The sequence below is a fragment of the Lolium perenne genome, chromosome 3 (assembly GCF_019359855.2).
Source record: "Lolium perenne isolate Kyuss_39 chromosome 3, Kyuss_2.0, whole genome shotgun sequence".
Taxonomy (NCBI): Eukaryota; Viridiplantae; Streptophyta; class Magnoliopsida; order Poales; family Poaceae; genus Lolium; species Lolium perenne.
In genome coordinates, this window is record NC_067246.2 from 117,572,969 (window position 1) to 117,590,942 (window position 17,974).

At 45.8% G+C, this 17,974-nt stretch overlaps 1 long non-coding RNA gene across 1 annotated transcript; it reads left to right on the forward strand.

Moving 5' to 3' along the window:
* Positions 1 to 1,719: 1,719 nt before the first annotated feature.
* LOC127338358 (uncharacterized) lies at positions 1,720 to 3,198 on the forward strand. Its single transcript, XR_011754086.1, has 3 exons — positions 1,720 to 2,303; positions 2,399 to 2,633; positions 2,978 to 3,198. It is a non-coding gene; the product is annotated as an uncharacterized lncRNA (long non-coding RNA).
* Positions 3,199 to 17,974: the final 14,776 nt, after the last annotated feature.

Consider the following 17,974-nt stretch of genomic DNA (forward strand, 5'->3'; position numbering starts at 1 on the left):
ATGATGCGATGCGATGCGATGATAAGATAAGATGATGCGATGCGATGCGATAAGATGCGATGATGATGTGATGCGATAAGATGATGTGATGCGATGATGTGATGATGATGTGATGTGATAAGATGCGATGATGATGATGCGATGCGATATGATGCGATGCGATGATGATGATGCGATAAGATGTGATGATGTGATGATGATGCGATGCGATAAGATGATAAGATGATGATGATAAGATGATGCGATGCGATGATGCGATGCGATGCGATAAGATGCGATGATGCGATGCGATAAGATGCGATGATGATGATCGCGATGTAAGACGATGCATGATGCGATGTGATAGATGATGATAAGATAAGATAAGATGCGATGCGATGTGATGTGATGTGATGCGATGTGATGTGATGTGATGATAAGATGATGTGATGCGATGCGATGATGAGATGTGATGCGATGATGAGATGTGATGCGATGCGATGATGATGTGATATGATGATGTGATGCGATAATGATGCGATGATGATGATGTGATGTGATGTGATAAGATGTGATGATGCGATGATGTGATGATAAGATGATGATGATGATGTGATGATGATGCGATAAAGATGCGATGATGATGATGATGATGCGATGTGATAAGATGTGATAAGATGCAGATGTGATGATGCGATGATGCGATGATGATGCGATGCGATGATGTGATAAGATGATGATGATGCGATGATGATGCGATGCGATGCGATGTGATGATGTGATGTGATGTGATGTGATGATGATAAGATAAGATGTGATGCGATGTGATGATGTGATGTGATCGATGATGATGCGATGATGATGCGATGCGATGTGATGTGATGTGATGCGATGTGATGATGATGATGCGATGATGATGATGATGCGATGCGATGATGCGATGATGCGATGCGATGATGCGATGCGATGATGTGACGATGATACGCAGATGTGATGATGCGATGCGATGCGATGCAGATGATGATGATGCGATGCGATGTGATGATGCGATGCGATGATCGATGAGATGATGATGCACGCACGCACGCAGATGCACGACGCACGACGACGATGTGCACGCGACGCACGCACGACGCACGCGACGACGCACGCGACGCGATGACGCACGCACGCACGCACGCGACGCACGCACGCACGCACGCGACGCACGCACGACGCACGCACGCACGCACGCACGCACGCACGCACGCACGCACGCACGCACGCACGCACGCACGCACGCACGCACGCACGCACGCACGCACGCACGCACGCACGCACGCACGCACGCACGCATATATATATATATATATATATATATATATATATATATATATATATATATATATATATATATATATATATATATATATATATCCAAAATAGTGGGCTACCATGGTGGCTAGCTGTGCACACCACACCGTCCGTTGGATATACATCATACTTTACCGGATGTACACTTGGGATCACATTTTGGAAATAGAAGCAGATGACGCCGTCTCCAACACAGCTGTCCGAGAGCACAAGTTTCAAATTCTGACTACACATCCATTACTTGCAGTACAGTTTGTAATACACATACTGCTCAGCTACCAATGTAAGAAATACCGCTATGCAAACTGTACGACACTTCGAAATACAAATCGTCATTTATGTCTACCGTTTCTCTTATCGCTAGCCAGTACATACATATACTGCTCAGTTATCAAAGTAAAAGATAGCACTAAATCAACTGTACAGCACTATGAAATACAAATCGGCAGATATGACTACCCCAACACCGTTTCTCTTTTGGTAGCCAGTACACACATTCATCTCTTTCCAGAATTCTGGAACACAAGATTCGTTTCTTCATCTGTTTATGTTTCTTCATCTGTTTATATGGTATGCACTTTGCATGGTCAGTTTTAAGGTTCATATGATATGCAGGTTCGATGGTCTTATCCATTTCTGCCTGCTGCAGCGATGGTGATATCGTCGAGCTCAAGGTTTCTCGGCAGCGCGGGGGGCTTCGAGGAATGCGCCAAGTTCTGCTACAACACCATCATCACGCACAACCTCGTCCTGCTCCAGTGGCCAGGGGAGGTGCCGGCGGCGGGGCTTGGCTCACACCACCACCCGACGACGCGAGCGACTGCCTCCCACCTCACGGCGCGAGCCACGCGGCCCCGTTCGTCCGGTCTTGGATGTGCTGCCGCCGGTGCGCGGTGGCAGTCCATGGGCGGGCCTCAGACCCTCAGATCGAATGGGTGGGATGGAGCAGGAGAGGGTCGCGTGCGGTGGAGGTGCTGGCCGCTGGGTCGCCCTGGCTCCTTCGTTCCCCACCGGCAATCTGTATCGCTTGTACTAATTTTTGGAGAATCTGGTCGGCGCGTTGTAGGAGGTACGGTGGAGGCGGTGATGTTCAGAATGGGCGGCTCAGTGGCTCACCGGCAGCTGCTGCAGACTGAGTGGCTCGTCGGCAGCTGCTGCAGGCCGAGTGGCTCGCCGTCGCGTTGTGGCTGGACTCATATTGTGCGTCCCTATTCCGGCGGATGCGATGTCCAATTACGGCGTGACTGGGTCACTGAATCCCAGTCCATTGCGAGCGCCCTCTGGTCCACCTTCCATCCAAGGTACGTCTCCTAACTTGTGTAAAATCATGTGAACAAAAAAGGAGCTAATTGAGCAGGGATTTGAGGCTGCTCTATGGTTTGTAGAGCGCGAGCAGCTCGATTGGAAAAGATGATTTTGCAATGGAAAAGTCCCCTCTTCGATTAAATTTCAATGATCGTTCTAGTCATTGATTGTGTGTATGTTTCCTGTATGCAGTAGCTCTACTCACATGTCCAGTTGATTTTTTTCAGTTCCTGTAATTTGTATGGACGAAGATGCTGTCATTTGATAATTGTGATTATTTGCTGACAGTTCTAGAACACATCCAAGAGAGCTTAGAATTTAATTTGATTCCAAATTTCAGGTTGCTGCCAAACATCAAAATTTGGGAAGGATTCCAAAAATTATGCTAAGACCACAACGGAACTTGAAATTTTAATGACGCTATGGTGTCAAGTCATGGCTTCGGCCTGCTGCTCCTGCACCCTGTTGTCCTCCACTGGCTCTATTTATTCTATTTTTTCAATGACAGAGAAGAGCAATTTCAAGGCTATACTTTGATTTCGTAGTATTAAAATGAATACTGTTTGGACCGCTCCGCTGCTGGGAGGGACCAGCGCCGCCGCTTCAAGCTCCTCGCGCGCCGCCGCCTCGAGGTCGTCGCGCGCCGCCGTCTCCAGGTGCTCTCTTCTTCCCCGTCACCGACGCCCTTCTTCCCCATGACCAGCGGCCTGCCTTCTTCCCCGCGGCGCTGGTCCGTCCATTGTTTCCCGCGGCCGGCAGGCCGCCTGCTTCCCTCTGCCGCTGATGGAGTCCCTCCGGCAACGCCTGCTCCATGCCCGTGGGGCACCGCGCCCAGGCCATGGTTTTCGGCCAGATCATATCGAGTACTACGTACGTCGCAAAGTAGGGATGCCCGCACGCCTGTTTTCCTTCCGTTCTAGTGTCTCCATGTACGCAGCAACTGCTGCTTTTCTCTCTGTGCCTGCTACTGATGCTCCCTCTGCCTCTAATACTGCGCAGCAGCAGTGCAACTGGCTACTCACGGAAGTACAAGGAAGGTCAATTAGAAAAAAAAATCCAATTTACTAAAACGTGGATGAATCGGAATGTGGGGAGTGCACCGCGCCCCTGGTACTAATTATTTTATATGCACTGTTTTATTTCGGAGTAAATTTGTTTATCTTTTCTGAATTTCGAGTCGACCTGTAAGTTTGCAAGAAATCTGTTTTAGTAGATAACATAGAGGTCAGTACAAAAAGTGTTAGCATACGCATACACATTAGATTACATGGCAGAGGCTAGCGGCGGCCGATGCATCTTTACATTGGGAAAATGTAGATACAAGCATACGGGGTGTCATCTGGCTAGCTAGACAGGGTGCCACAACTGAGATAATTATATATAGTCTCATCGCTACTGGACGAAAGTGCTAGCACTTGCATGATGTGGTGGAGAGGATGAAACTCTCATCGCTGCAGCACCCTCTTCGTTCGGCAGTACAAGCAGGTTCAAGAGAAAAGTGTAATCGTCTATAAAGCAAAAGTACAAATGGATAGTGCTTGGGTAATGCTAGGATTTTATTTTTTCGCTGTTCTTCGTGGTCGACGCATTTGCTTTTCTGTAACTTGCCAAGCAGGACATGTTCTACCATTTAGAAAAAGTTGGGAAGTACAGTTAGAACATGCGGAAAATTGCAGATAAGTGCTGATCTAGCAGAACCACATCCTCGCTCGTTCCTGTCATCAGCTTCCGCTTTGTATCCGCACAGAAACAACAGTACACATTTTGGTAACAGTGGTGGTTAACAGAATTACAAAATATATTTTAACTACGTTGACCATATATTGCTTCCTCGTATGATTGAATTTGTATGTGCGTGTGAGTATGTGCTGAACCTTTTAGTTCATGTGCTTGCATAGAGTTAATTACATTTTTCCCACCTAGCCTTTTAGTTTGGATTTATTCGCTCCCGCTGTCATAATCTCATTTCTGGTGATTCTTTGCTGTTGCTAAGCCCGACAGTAAACTTAACTTGTAACAGCAGTGCTTCTTTTAGTTCGGAGAGGACAACATTGTTCTTCATAGACAAAATCATCTAACGTTAAAAGCTGCGGAGAGCTCGTGCGCCGCAGCCTGGGAGGACAACCGGGCGGCCATCTCGAGGGCTCGACTCCGTCGCCTGGGAGGCCCGGGGCGCCGTCCTCAGGCAAGTCAGCGTCGCCCCAACCTGCCTCGCTCAACCCTTGCTGGCGATTTCTGCTGCGGTTGAACTTACTTCAAAGGGGACTTGTACTTTTTTTTCACGGCGCATGTACTTCCGTAATTTTCTTATATTGTTATGTTCTGATGGTAAACCATGTTGCATGTCGTGGCTGCAAACTGTTGCTATTTCTCTTGGAACTATGTTTTCTATCTTAGTTTGTTGAACACTAAAATTTCTCTTTCTATAAAAAAATTCGTAGTGCAAACTGTTGGAACGGGCAGTGCAAATTTTGTGTATGTAAAGATGGCCATCTTTAGTTTCAGTTTGGACTAGAGTCAGTTCGTGTGCGTAAAGATGGCCAGTTTAATCTTGTCTCGGTAAGATGCCAGTTTAGTCCTGTTTCTGTTAGACTTGTACGATGCTTCCACTTAGCATCCACTACTTTCTAGAATTTTTTTTTCTAGTTTTACCTCTGTACTGTGTATGTGTGTGGCGGATTCCAGTCCGAAAGCTATTGTCCATTTATCTCTGAATTTTGGAAGTTAAGTACTTGCATCGAGAACTCTGAATTTTCAGTCTGAGCTGCTATTGAATTATTCCGAACTCAATCAATTGATCTGTCATTAGCTCTAGCAAACATTTCCTGCAAGTTTAAGGACAAAGTCCACTCGTATTTATAGAACACTTGTCCTTTAACGGCTATACAAGAAATTCCGAGCGCGGATGATTTTCTAGATGTCGGCTTGTAGTGGGAAATCAAAATTGATTGGTTTTGGGAAGTACATGGTTCGCCTTGTAGTTGCAAACTAATAATAAAAATCATCCAATTTTTTTATCTTTCAAGAAGTATAATTAGAGATCCTAAGAAAAACAAGGGGTGACTAAACAAGCAACGTTTTCTCCTACGAAATGAAGCATATTATTTTTTTGTTTCAATTTACCTGGATCGCGGGATGGTTTAACTTTTAATTGATAATTTTAACATATGGACGCTGAAAAGTATAATAATTCGGTAGGAGCAGTACACCCACTTAATATAGGAAGTACAAGAAAACCAGAAAAATGGAATATAGAAAAAGAAAAATAATCCTTCATCGACGGTGAAATTTACTTGACGCTGAGAAGTACAACTATTCGACACGAGCTATATACCCGCTAAATATAGAAATTACAAAGAAAATCGACGAAAACAACAAAAAATAAATATCGTCATCCGCAAGGAAGTACAAATAGTTGAGGCCGAGAAGTACAACTATTTGGTGCGAGCAGTGCACCCACTTAATATTGGAAGTACTAGAAAACCAATGGAGAAAAAATGAAATAATCTAGTCATCAGGAGTGAAGGTCAAATACTTGTGGTTGAGAAGTACAACTATTTGGCGCGAGCAGTGCACCTACTTCATATTGGAAGTACTAGAAAACCAATGTAGAAAAAGCAAAATAATCTTGTTATCCACGAGGAAGTTCAACTACTTGACGCTGAGAAGTACAAGTATTCGACACGAGCAGTACACCTGCTTAATATATGAAGTACAAGAAAACCGAGAAAATCCAAATGTACAAAAATATATAATTCGGTCATCCGCGAGGAAGTTCAAATGCTATACACAGATAAGTACAACCATTTAACACGAGCAGTACAAGCAGTTATTATAGGAAGTAAAAGAAAACCAACAAAATCCAAATCTAGGAAAAACATAAAAAAATCCCGTCATCCGTGAGGAAGTTCAAATAGTTGACGCGGAGAAGTGCAACCATTCAACACGAGCAGTACACCCGCTTAATATAGGAAGTACAAGAAAACCGACAAAATCCAAATGTACAAAAAACAACAAAGTCCAGTCATCCGCGGGAAGTGCAAGTCGTGATTCCGAGAAGTACAACCGTTGACTATAGGAAGTACAAGCACTAACTACTGGAAGTACAAAGTGCTCAACTAAAATTATATCGGCTTTTATGAACAGTTTTGTGAAACCGTACCGAGAAGTACAACTGTATTGCTCGGGAAGTATAAGCTCATGTCGAGGGAAGTTCAACGCTCTGTTCTTGCGGGGCGGAAATCTATTACGAAAATTTAATGTAGAAAAAAATCCTATCATCCGCGGGGGATTTCAAATACTTGACGCTGAGAATTACTACCATTCAACACGAGTAGTACAACCACTTAACATAGTAAGTAAAAAAACCGACAAGATCTAAATGCACAAAAACAAAATAATCCCATCATCCGCGAGGAAGTTCGAATACTCGATGATGAGAAGTACAACCATTCAACACAGGCAGTACAACCACTTATTTAGGAACTACAAGAAAGCCGATAAAAATCCAAATATACAAAATAATCTCGTCATCCGCGAGGACGTACAAAGACTTAAAGCTAAGAAGTACAATCTTTCGACACAAGAAGTACACCCACTTAATATAGGAAGTACAAAAAACGACAAAATCCTAATGCACAACAAATAAAAAATAAAAATCCTCATCCGCGGGAAGTACAATCTGTGATTCCGAGAAGTACAAGCGGCGACTGCATGAAGTACAAGCGGTAACTACGGGAAGTACACAATGTTCAGATAAAATTTATTAGTTTTTCTGAACAGCTTCGTGAAACAGCATCAAGAAGTACAACCGCATTGCCCGAGCAGTACAAGCTCATGTCGGCGGAAGTTCAATGCTCTGTTTTTTGCGAGGCGGAAATCTATTGTGAAAATCTCATTGTTTTGTTCACTAACCAACTCAACCATTGCCACCCAAAGCTTTATATGATAGAGTATGCGTCTAATTTCATTACCTACAACATTTGACAACAAATAAATGGATCTAATCCATCGAATTCGAGTCATTATCTCGCAAAGTATACCGGAAACATGATTTCAAAACTTCTAAAATTACTTTCATACCGTTTGGATTTGGCAAAAATGGTAAATACAAAAAAGATGTGCCCTTTCGACACCTTTCCAACCGTATATCATTTGCATTGTTTCAATATACCGGATGGAAATCGCGGGCAAAATCATTCGGTGCCTGTCACATAAAACGGGCGGACAGTAATTCAAGTTGTTCTTTTAAACTGTAAGGAATTAGAGAAAACAATTGGAATAAGAAAGTTGCGCCTAGTTCACAGCTTTCCAACGCCATATTATTTGCATCATTCCGACAAACGGTTGAAACAAATCATCCAAATTACCGTCCGCTCGTTTTTAAGTACGTCCGAATTTTGGTATTTTCAAAATTATTCAAAAACTGTGAGGATTTTTAAAAAACGTAAAACATGAAAAAGTTGCGCAATTTCATTATCTATCCAACGGTATATCATTTGTACATTTCCGATAAGCGATTCGAAAATCAAGCTAAAAGTTCGTTTTCTGACCATATAGAAGCATTTTCGTATTTTCAAAATTAAATTTAAACCGTGCTGAATCTGTGAAAGTTGTGAACATGAAAAAGTTACGGTTTTTCATTATCTATCCAACGGTATATCATTTGCACATTTCCTCCAAATGGTTGAAAAAATCGTAGTGTAATCAGTAGCTCTTAAGAAAATGGGAAGTTCAAGTAAGTTCCGACAAAAAGGTCAACCCTCTTATCCAGGAAGTTTAACCTTGTGTCCAGGAAAGTACAAGTCGGTGCTCAGAATATTATTCTGCAACCGGTTGCAGAATAGTGCTGGTATATATATATATATATATATATATATATATATATATATATATATATATATATATATATATATATATATATATATATAGGTAAACTAACTGGTGCACCATGGTGCCTCTAGGCACCACAAATCATAAAAGGAAACCTGCACAACAAACTATGAAGTGATTTGTCTCTATTTATGATAAATGGAAAGTGCATTCTCACTCGTGATGATATTTGAAAGTTATTTTCTCTCCTTTATACACCTATGATGCAATTTCAAACCCATGATGTAATTGTACGATCATGATGTATTGTGCCTGGGCACCATGGTGCCCCAGTTGATGTGTGTGTGTGTGTGTGTGTGCGCGCTATTGGTGTACTCATGCATGAGAGGTTAAGGGGAGGTAAATTATTTTCTATTATTTGTGGACGGTCCACAAGCTGCTTTTAGGTCACCCATGCATAATAAATGTTCTTGTGGATAACCTGAACTAGTAAATAGACAACCTTATCAACTATTTTTTCTTCTGGTACGTATATAGGTCTTGTGGAGACAACATATTGGATGCTCTTAGCATTTTGCACCATTAACACTAGCTATGCATAGTCCTCAAAACACACTTCACCATCATTCTACAATCTTCTATATATGCTTAAAATATTCCCACTTTTTGGATTATAACTGCGGTTATCGGATGAACCTCGCTGCCCACGGGGGTAGCTGCACACCCCTTCACCATCCGACACGTACCCAATTGGTCAAACCTCGTTTACCAACCCTGCGTGTCCTTAAAGGAAAACTTAGCGCTAATCAGCGTTCTTTACAGACTAAAGTAAAAAAAGAAGTGTTTCTTCCCCAACTCTCTCAACGCGCGTCCACCGGGAGGAACTCCCCACTCGTTCCTCGCGACCGGCGGCGCCGCCGGTTCTCGTGCCTCCATCACCCTCTCCGAGCACCTCCATCGCCCCTCTCCCAAGCGCCCCGACCTCCATTGCCCCACTCTCGAGCGCCTAGATGGCCACAACACTGGCAGGGAAGAGGCCGCAGCGTCCCACGGTAGGGAGACCAGCGGTGGCGCCACCGCGTGACGCCCTCAACGCCGCCGGCTACGAGATGCAGCTCGCACCCCGACCACCCGACGACCTCGGCGCCGCCGGCTGCTCGCGTCCTGGCCGCGCGACGGCCTCGACGCCGGCAGTTGCTCGCGACCCGGCGGCTGCGAGATGCAGCTTGCGTCCTGGCCGCCCGACGACCTCCGCGCCGCCGGCTGCTCGCCTCCCGGCCGTCAAAGACCACGATCTGCTGCGCCGGTGCGTAGGATAGTGGGGATGATGGCGGCGCTGCAAGATCCCGTTCTTCCTCCCTGGCTGCGCACGCAACCATTGATGGAGATGCGGGAGCGGCGCTGATGCGGGAACGTTAATAAACGATCAATTAACGCTATCTCTCTCCTCGTATCTTTTGGTCCTCTTCGTTGTCTCTGCCAAATCCCAATCGTCAGTGTGCGGTAGGTGGCCTCTTCGCTGCTATCCAGTTTAAGAACCACGGCCACGACGTCCCTCTGCCTCCTATTTCTTCAGCGCCGGCGGCAAAAATCCCTCCGGAATCCGGCCGGGGATGAGGGTGGGAGACGATCTGTACTCCCATGTGACACGCTCCTCCCTCTTCCTATTCCAGCGCCGCCGTACATCGATGCTCTCTGTCTCCACCTCCAAGTTCGGGACAACGCGGGTCAATGGTGGCGATGTGGAGCGGCCCAATCGTTTGGAGGCGCGCGGGAGGTGGCTGGGCCGCCTCTGTAGCGCACGCACGCGCGGAAGCGATGCAGGAGATGGGCAAGGGCGGCTCGATGACTGGAGTTGCAGCGCAAGATAGATCGCGGGCGGACGAGGCGTGGCGGTGGACACTTGGGCGTCCGCCATTGTCGCCCCCTTGAGCTCCCACAGCCTCGATTTTGGCTCGGTGACTGGAGTTGCAGCACAAGCTAGCTCGCGGGCGGACGAGGCGCGACGGTGGACACTTGGGCGTCCGCGTCGGGATCTTGGGCGTCCGCCATTGCCGCCCCCTTGAGCTCCCGCAGCTCCCCTTGTAGTCTTCGTGGCTGGTTACTTGTTCTAAGCAAAGGTTTCTGGCTAGTCGTCTCGGAGCCCAGACCCGCTCCTGATTTGGGCGTGGTGGCGGGCGGCTCTACTGCTTCGTGCCGCAGTGGCGCTGAGCTATCCTAGCAACGAGCGATGGCAGGAGATATTCAGCGCTTGACGGCGGCGAGCTGTCAATTTTTGGTCGGCGGAGCGGCCGGACGGAAGAGCGATTTGGCGGCGTTTGATTCTAGGCCGGCGGCGGTAGCACTAGAGAGGTGGGGATTTTTATTCGAGCGGTGGGCTCTGGCCAGCGGTGGCGACTTTTATTCTGAGATTAGCTACTGTGGTTACTGTATCGCTCGTGTGACACGGTCAAAGGGGAATCAAAAAAGTACGAATCTTTGGGCTGATCTGACGGTAACACATGCATGCGCAGCTACCTCCGTGGGTAGCAAATCCACTCTCCTGCGGTTATTATTGTTTTTTAAATATAATCTTGTGTTTGGACTATATATATACTAGTAAGTTACACGTGCATTGCACATGAGAACTCACACAATTAATTAAAGCACTCCTACGACATATATTAGTTGAAAATATATCTTAATTAATGTGAGTTTTTTGTGAAACGCACACAAACTATGAAGTGAATAAGGTGCAAACATATGCCATTCTCATGAAATTTTCACATGTGAGCGGCGATTTGGCTCCCGGGAGCATATGCTCCCGGTTTTTTCGAAAAATCAGAACAAATCGAAAAATTATCAAAAAATTCTGAAAAAAAATCATGCACATACCTGACCATGGTACGCACCAACGTGTAAAATTTCGTTGCAAAATGTCATCGTATGCGCCCTGGACAAAAATGACAAATTTCTGACATGAAATGAGATCCAAAAATTTGAATCTCAGATCTGGAGATTTGTCATTTTTGCCTAGGATGCATACGATGACATTTCGCAGCGAAATTTTAGAAGGTGGTGCGTGCCATGGTTAGGTACATGCATGATTTTTTTCGGAATTTTTTGAAAAGTTTTGAAAAACAAAATTTGCTCCCCAAAAATCCGGGAGCAAATGCTCCCGGGAGCCAAGACGAATTTCCGCATGGAAAGAAACTATGTAGTGTGTCCATTTTTTAACTTGTAGTTGTATTTGAATTTACTTTTTATCGAGTTATGCATGGCCAATTTATTACTCAAATTGGAACAATTAGTATGGGCATATATTAAATGTTGGCCCACAAAACTGGGACACGAATGTGCGAACTTATTAACCTGCTCATATCTACCTAGAACGGCATGCACCATATGCATGAATGTACACATTAAATTAAAAACGCCCCAAGCTATATGAATATGTGCTTGGAAATATTAAGAGTTGGATTATGCATGGTTTCTATATATCAACATGTATGTATGACTTGGATTTGGTATAATTTCTAACAATGTAGATAGTGACCATATATATGTTTGACTACAAAATGCTAGTTTTTAAGAGGCTACTATAAATAATAATGTAATGTTTTTGCACTTCAATTTTCCAACTTAATTAGTAGAACTCATATATTGGATGGCGAATAATTCTACAATATGACAAATCATCTCGAACTGTGGCTAAATCTGGTTTTATTCTTGATGATTTATGTCTATCCTATTTTACTCGCATTTGAACTATATATATTGTATATGTTCCTCCTAAATTTGGGACAAATAAATACAGTTTTCGTGACCAAAACTTATTAGAAATTCCACACCCTAGCCATCTTTTGTATGAATATGAATGGATGGATTCATCTAAAAAATTGACACCGATTTTTATTCAACCTATAGGATCGCTATTAATGTGATATGGAGATTTATCATGATATGAATTTATATTTTTATGTATGTGTTTTTTCTTATTTATATTCTAATTTGAATAGATTTTGGTATATCTCCGACTTTGGGGAACATGCTCAAAACATATGCCGCATAATCTCATGGATGTCGAAATGCCTAGTAGATAGCTACTTGGGAGAATTTGGACTTTGTCGTGTCGTGTTTCGCAATAGCTATTTGGGTGTTATGTGGAAATCATAGAGACGATTGTGCATTTTAATTTCTTTGCGAGGTCTTTCTGTAAATGTAGACCCGCCGTTGTTCTAAGGGCATGTTTGTTTGGATTGTGGCTGGCTGGCTGTGCAGAGAAAGCTGCTGTGCAGGAAAAGATGTTGCGCAGGAAAAGCTGCTGTTTCAAATTTCAGTGTTTGGCAGTCTGGCTGAATTGTCTGAAATACCCACAACTTCAAGAACATTACTATTTTTTGTTACTATATAAAACATATACGAGTTTTACTTAATTTTCGGCATGGAATCAGTTTATGGAAAATTATATTTGAAAATCATATTTGGTTAGGACGGTCTAATACCAGATTTACACCGTTCAGCAAGCACAACGCCAGGCTCTTAATTCGTATTCAGAGGCTGCGTAGGTAGCTAGCTTTGCTAGTTCGTTTCATCCAAGCAAGCGAAAATACGAAAAGTGTATTTGACACATGAGCACTAGTGCTCCTGATTTTTAAAAATCAAACCTTTTGAATTTGAAAAAATATGAAATTAAATACCCACATACATATAAATATTCTGAAGGTACGTTAGAAATTTTGAAGAAAAATATGTTATTTTTTAAGCTATACAAAAAGACAAAATTCCCAAACATATATCTCTATACGTAGCCACAAATTTGTTATTTTCCTGTAGCTCAAAATACAATACAATTTCTACCGAAACTTTGCATAATTATTCAGAATATGTGTATGTATTCATGGAATAAATGTAATATTTTTTTGAAATGCAAAAAATTCAATTTTTAAATATTTTAAAAACTGAGAGCACTGGTGCTCATGTGCACCAAATTTGCTTCCGTGAAAATAACTATGTAAAAGAAATTAGAGATCGGCGCCAGCGACAAAACATGGATTTCTCCCAGGAAGAGCACGCATCCACCGCTTGCTGTTCGCTCCAGCGCATGCTCTGCCACATGCCTGTCGCTTGTGCCGGTCGCCTTTCTGCTGCTCCCGTGCCTGCCGCTTGCGCCAACCGCCGGCTGCCTGCCTGCTGCTTGGCTCGCTCTGGTTCTGTGCTTGACGCGCTCGATCTGGGAGGCCGGGAATGAGACAAGGACAGTGAGAACGAGCCGGAAATGGAGGGGAACATCGGACGCGGAGGGTCACGGGCGCTGTGGTGGCGGCGGGCGGCGGCCTAATTTGGGGTTGGCGGCGCGTACGGGTCAAACCCTTGGGCGGCTCTCCCTTCTGTGCTGAAAAAACGATTCGGTTTGCGGGTGGCAATCATTCGTAAATACTCCAAACGAAATGGATAAATGCAAATAAAGGTTTGCGTGTTAGTGGAAAATGTCAGCGACCAGGAGGGCGACGAGGCTGACAGCACGCAAGGAAGCTCACCAAGGCCAAGGCCCAGAAGAGAAAGGCGGCCCGCTACGCGCTACGCGGGGAACGAGTGGGACACTAGGACTTGACCACGTCGTCATCTCGCCTATAAGTAGTGTTGCGTGCGTAAGAGGAAGACATGCGTTGTAATGTTATGTTAACCGGCTGTGCCGGAGGATCTGCTCGGGGGTGGTTGGGTGGTTAAATCGAGCAAATATAACAATTTCCTTGCGTTGATCCTTGCTTCTCCTCTGATCCGTGGAGTGAGAGTAGTTGTAGTTTACAATTGGTAATCAGAGCCAGGTTCAAAAATTTTTCCCCAGTTCTAGATCTGGAGTTATCCACCCACACCCACGCCACTCGTTTCTCCATTCGCCGCCGATCCGAGGTGATGGATGAGATCTCGCCGGAGTCACGAGCTCTCTATGAGCTCTTGAAGGCCGACACGGCCGAGGAGTACGAGCGCCGCTTCGTCCACTACAAGAAGGAGGTTCTCGACGCGTTCCAGCCTTTCGTCGTCGACACCCGTGCCCAGCTCAAGACCGTCGACGCCGGTATGGCCACACTTTCCCAGGATCTGGCGGGCGTCAAGGCCCATCTTGGCGGGGAGCTTGACGCCGTCCGCACCACCCTCAGTTCCGAGATCGCGCAACTCGCAGCAGCGATCGACGGCATCTCCCGCGCCGATTCCTCCACACGGGCGCGTGATCCCTCCGCTCCGCATCACCTCGAGCCTGGAGGAGGCACCGCCGGCCCGGATGGGCACCGCAGGACGTTCGACAGCCGGGGGACGGTATGTGTTAACCACATATCTCCTCCGGGAGGAGGTATGCGATCTGATTCCTTCCTCCCTGGATCTTCATCGTCCCGTTACAATCCACCTCAGAATACTGACTTGCAACACTCTCCGCGCGTGGATCTGCCGCAATTTGACGGATCCAACCCCAAATTATGGCAATGACGCTGTGAGGATTATTTCCATCGATGGCAGACACCGACGACGCTCTGGGTTTCTTCCGCATCGGATAAGTTTGTTGGGGCAGCAGCAACGTGGTTGGACTCTTATCTGCATCAACACCGTCAGTCAGTTTGGACAGAGTTTGTGGCAGCAGTGTTGGCACGATTTTGCCGTAATCAACATGCTATTCTCGTCAGGCGCTTGATTCATATTGGGCAGATTACCACAGTGGAGGATTATGTGTCTCCATTCTCAGCTCTTATGGATCAGATCAGTGCTTATGAAGTGCATCCGGATCCCGTACACTACACCACCAAGTTCATTGACGGTCTGCAGCCCGGTGTTCGTATCCTTGTTGCTATTCAGCAACCGCGTGACCTCGACACGGCTTATTCTCTGGCGTTACTATATGAGGAACTTGGCGAGGAATGTGGTCCTACAGTGGCTGGTCCTCCATCATATTTACCACCTCGAAGGACAGCATATTCCCCTGCCAGTTCGCAAGCACCACCTCCACCACCAGCTCGTTGGGTTTCACCGAAGGTCGAGGCGAAGAAGAATGCTGAGCACCAACAGTCAGCTACGGAGAACAAATGGCAGAGTCTCCGAGCCTATCGGAGAGCGAAGAATTTGTGCTTCCCTTGTGGAGAGAAGTACCACCGAGACCACCAATGTAAGAACACTGTGCAGCTCCACGTCGTTCAGGAAATGGTGGAATACATGCAGTCCAGTAACCAGGAAGAACTAGAGGACGCTAGTACAGAGGAAAATGAACAAGACCCACACCTGATGATGTTGTCAGCAGCAGCCCTCGACACGTCGATGACAGTTCCTAGAACAATGCTACTCAAGGTTGAAATCCAAGGCCAATTCCTTTTATTCCTTGTGGATTCGGGCAGTTCCTCTTGCTTCATCGACAGACAGAAGGCAGAAGGAATGTGTGGCAGAATGGCACTTCCTCGCACGATGAAGGTCAAGGTAGCTGGTGGAGCAAGGTTGCCTTGCTGTGAATATTTTCCAGCACTCACTTGGACAGCTCAAGGAACTGAATTTCAAGATGATTTCAAGGTATTGGAATTGGGCAGTTACGATGGTATCATTGGCCTGGACTGGTTGGGAAAGTATAGTCCCATGTTTACTCACTGGAGCCAGGGATGGATCGCTGTTCCAAAGAATGGCAAGCTGGTTGTTCTGCAGGGTGAAGGAGACCATCTGTGTACGCATGCAATTATCGAGTTGAACTTGGTCCATGAGACTCCGAAAACTGAGCCTGCTCCTATTCCATCAGAGGTTCAGGCATTGTTAGATCGGTTCAGTCCCGTGTTTGCTACACCTGAAGGGTTACCACCCAGGCAACAGTATGACCACCACATTCCCTTGATACCAGGTGCTAGGCCAATTTCTATGCGGCCATACCGAGTGGTACCAGAATTAAAAACAGAAATAGAGAAGCAGGTTAAGGAGCTACTCGATCAGGGTGTAATTCAGCTAAGCACTAGCCCCTTTGGATCCCCAGTTCTCTTGGTAAAGAAAGGGGATAAGACATGGCGCTTGGTCGTCGATTACCGGCACCTCAATGCTTTAACAGTCAAGGGTAAATACCCATTGCCAGTCATCGACGAGTTACTTGATGAGCTCGCTGGTTCTCGCTGGTTCTCCAAGCTGGATTTAAAAGCTGGTTATCACCAAATTCGTCTCGCTCCCGGTGAAGAACACAAGACTGCGTTTCAGACTCACAATGGTCACTATGAGGTTCGAGTGATGGCATTCGGCTTGACTGGAGCACCGGCGACTTTTCAGCATGCAATGAATGCCACTCTGGCGCCAGTGCTCCGCAAATTCGCTCTAGTTTTCTTTGACGATATCTTAATATATACAGCAAGAACTACTCTGACCACCTGCAGCACTTGGAAGCTGTCCTGCAGATCTTATAGCGCGACCAGTGGCAAGTGAAATTGTCGAAGTGCGCCTTTGCACAGGAACAAGTGCATTACTTAGGACATGTAATTTCGGCAGCTGGAGTAGCAACCGACCCTGCGAAAATTCAGTCAGTTGACTCCTGGCCAGTACCCCAAAACTTGAAGGAATTGAGGGGATTCCTGGGGCTCACAGGTTATTACAGGAAATTCATCAAACACTATGCAGTTATCAGCCAGCCACTGACACAGTTGCTGCGTAAGGGTGCTCTATTCCTTTGGACAGGTGATGCAGAAGTAGCTTTCCAAGCTCTCAAGCAAGCGCTGATCACTGCACCAGTCTTGGCTCTACCCAGTTTCACGGAGCAGTTCGTCATCGAAATAGATGCCTGTGATGTGGGAATTGGGGCAGTTCTGTCACAGTCAGGGCACCCCCTTGCTTATGTCAGTCGTGCTCTTGGACCTAGGAACAGGGGTTTGTCTGTGTATGAGAAGGAGTACTTGGCTATCCTTCTGGCAGTTCAGCAGTGGCGACCATATCTCCAGATTGGTGAGTTCCTCATCAGAACTGATCACAAAAGTTTGTCCCACCTCACAGACCAGCGGCTCCACACTGACTGGCAACAAAAAGTTCTCACAAAGCTGATGGGCCTCCAGTACAAAATCCTCTACAAAAAGGGAATCCTTAATGCTGCAGCTGATGCTTTGTCAAGGAAGCCGCCAGATAGTTCACAGCTGATGACAGTTACAACGGTGCAGCCCACCTGGCTTGCAGAAGTACAAACCAGCTACGATGAGGACGCTCATGCTCAGAATCTCTTACAGAAGCTGGCAAAAGCGCCATTAGCAGATGAGCACTATACCCTCGACCATGGCATCCTCCGGTATCAAGGAAGGATCTGGGTTGGCAAGGATGAGCAGCTGCAGACTCGCATTATCTCAGCTTTCCATGACAGCCCACAAGGGGGGCACTCTGGCTTCCCAGTCACCTATCGTCGCTTGATCGCCCTGTTCAAATGGCCCACAATGAAGCACATGACTCGTGAATACGTGCGCTCTTGCCGTACCTGTCAACAAGATAAGCCAGAACGTATACCACCAGCCGGGCTCCTGCAACCTCTACCAAT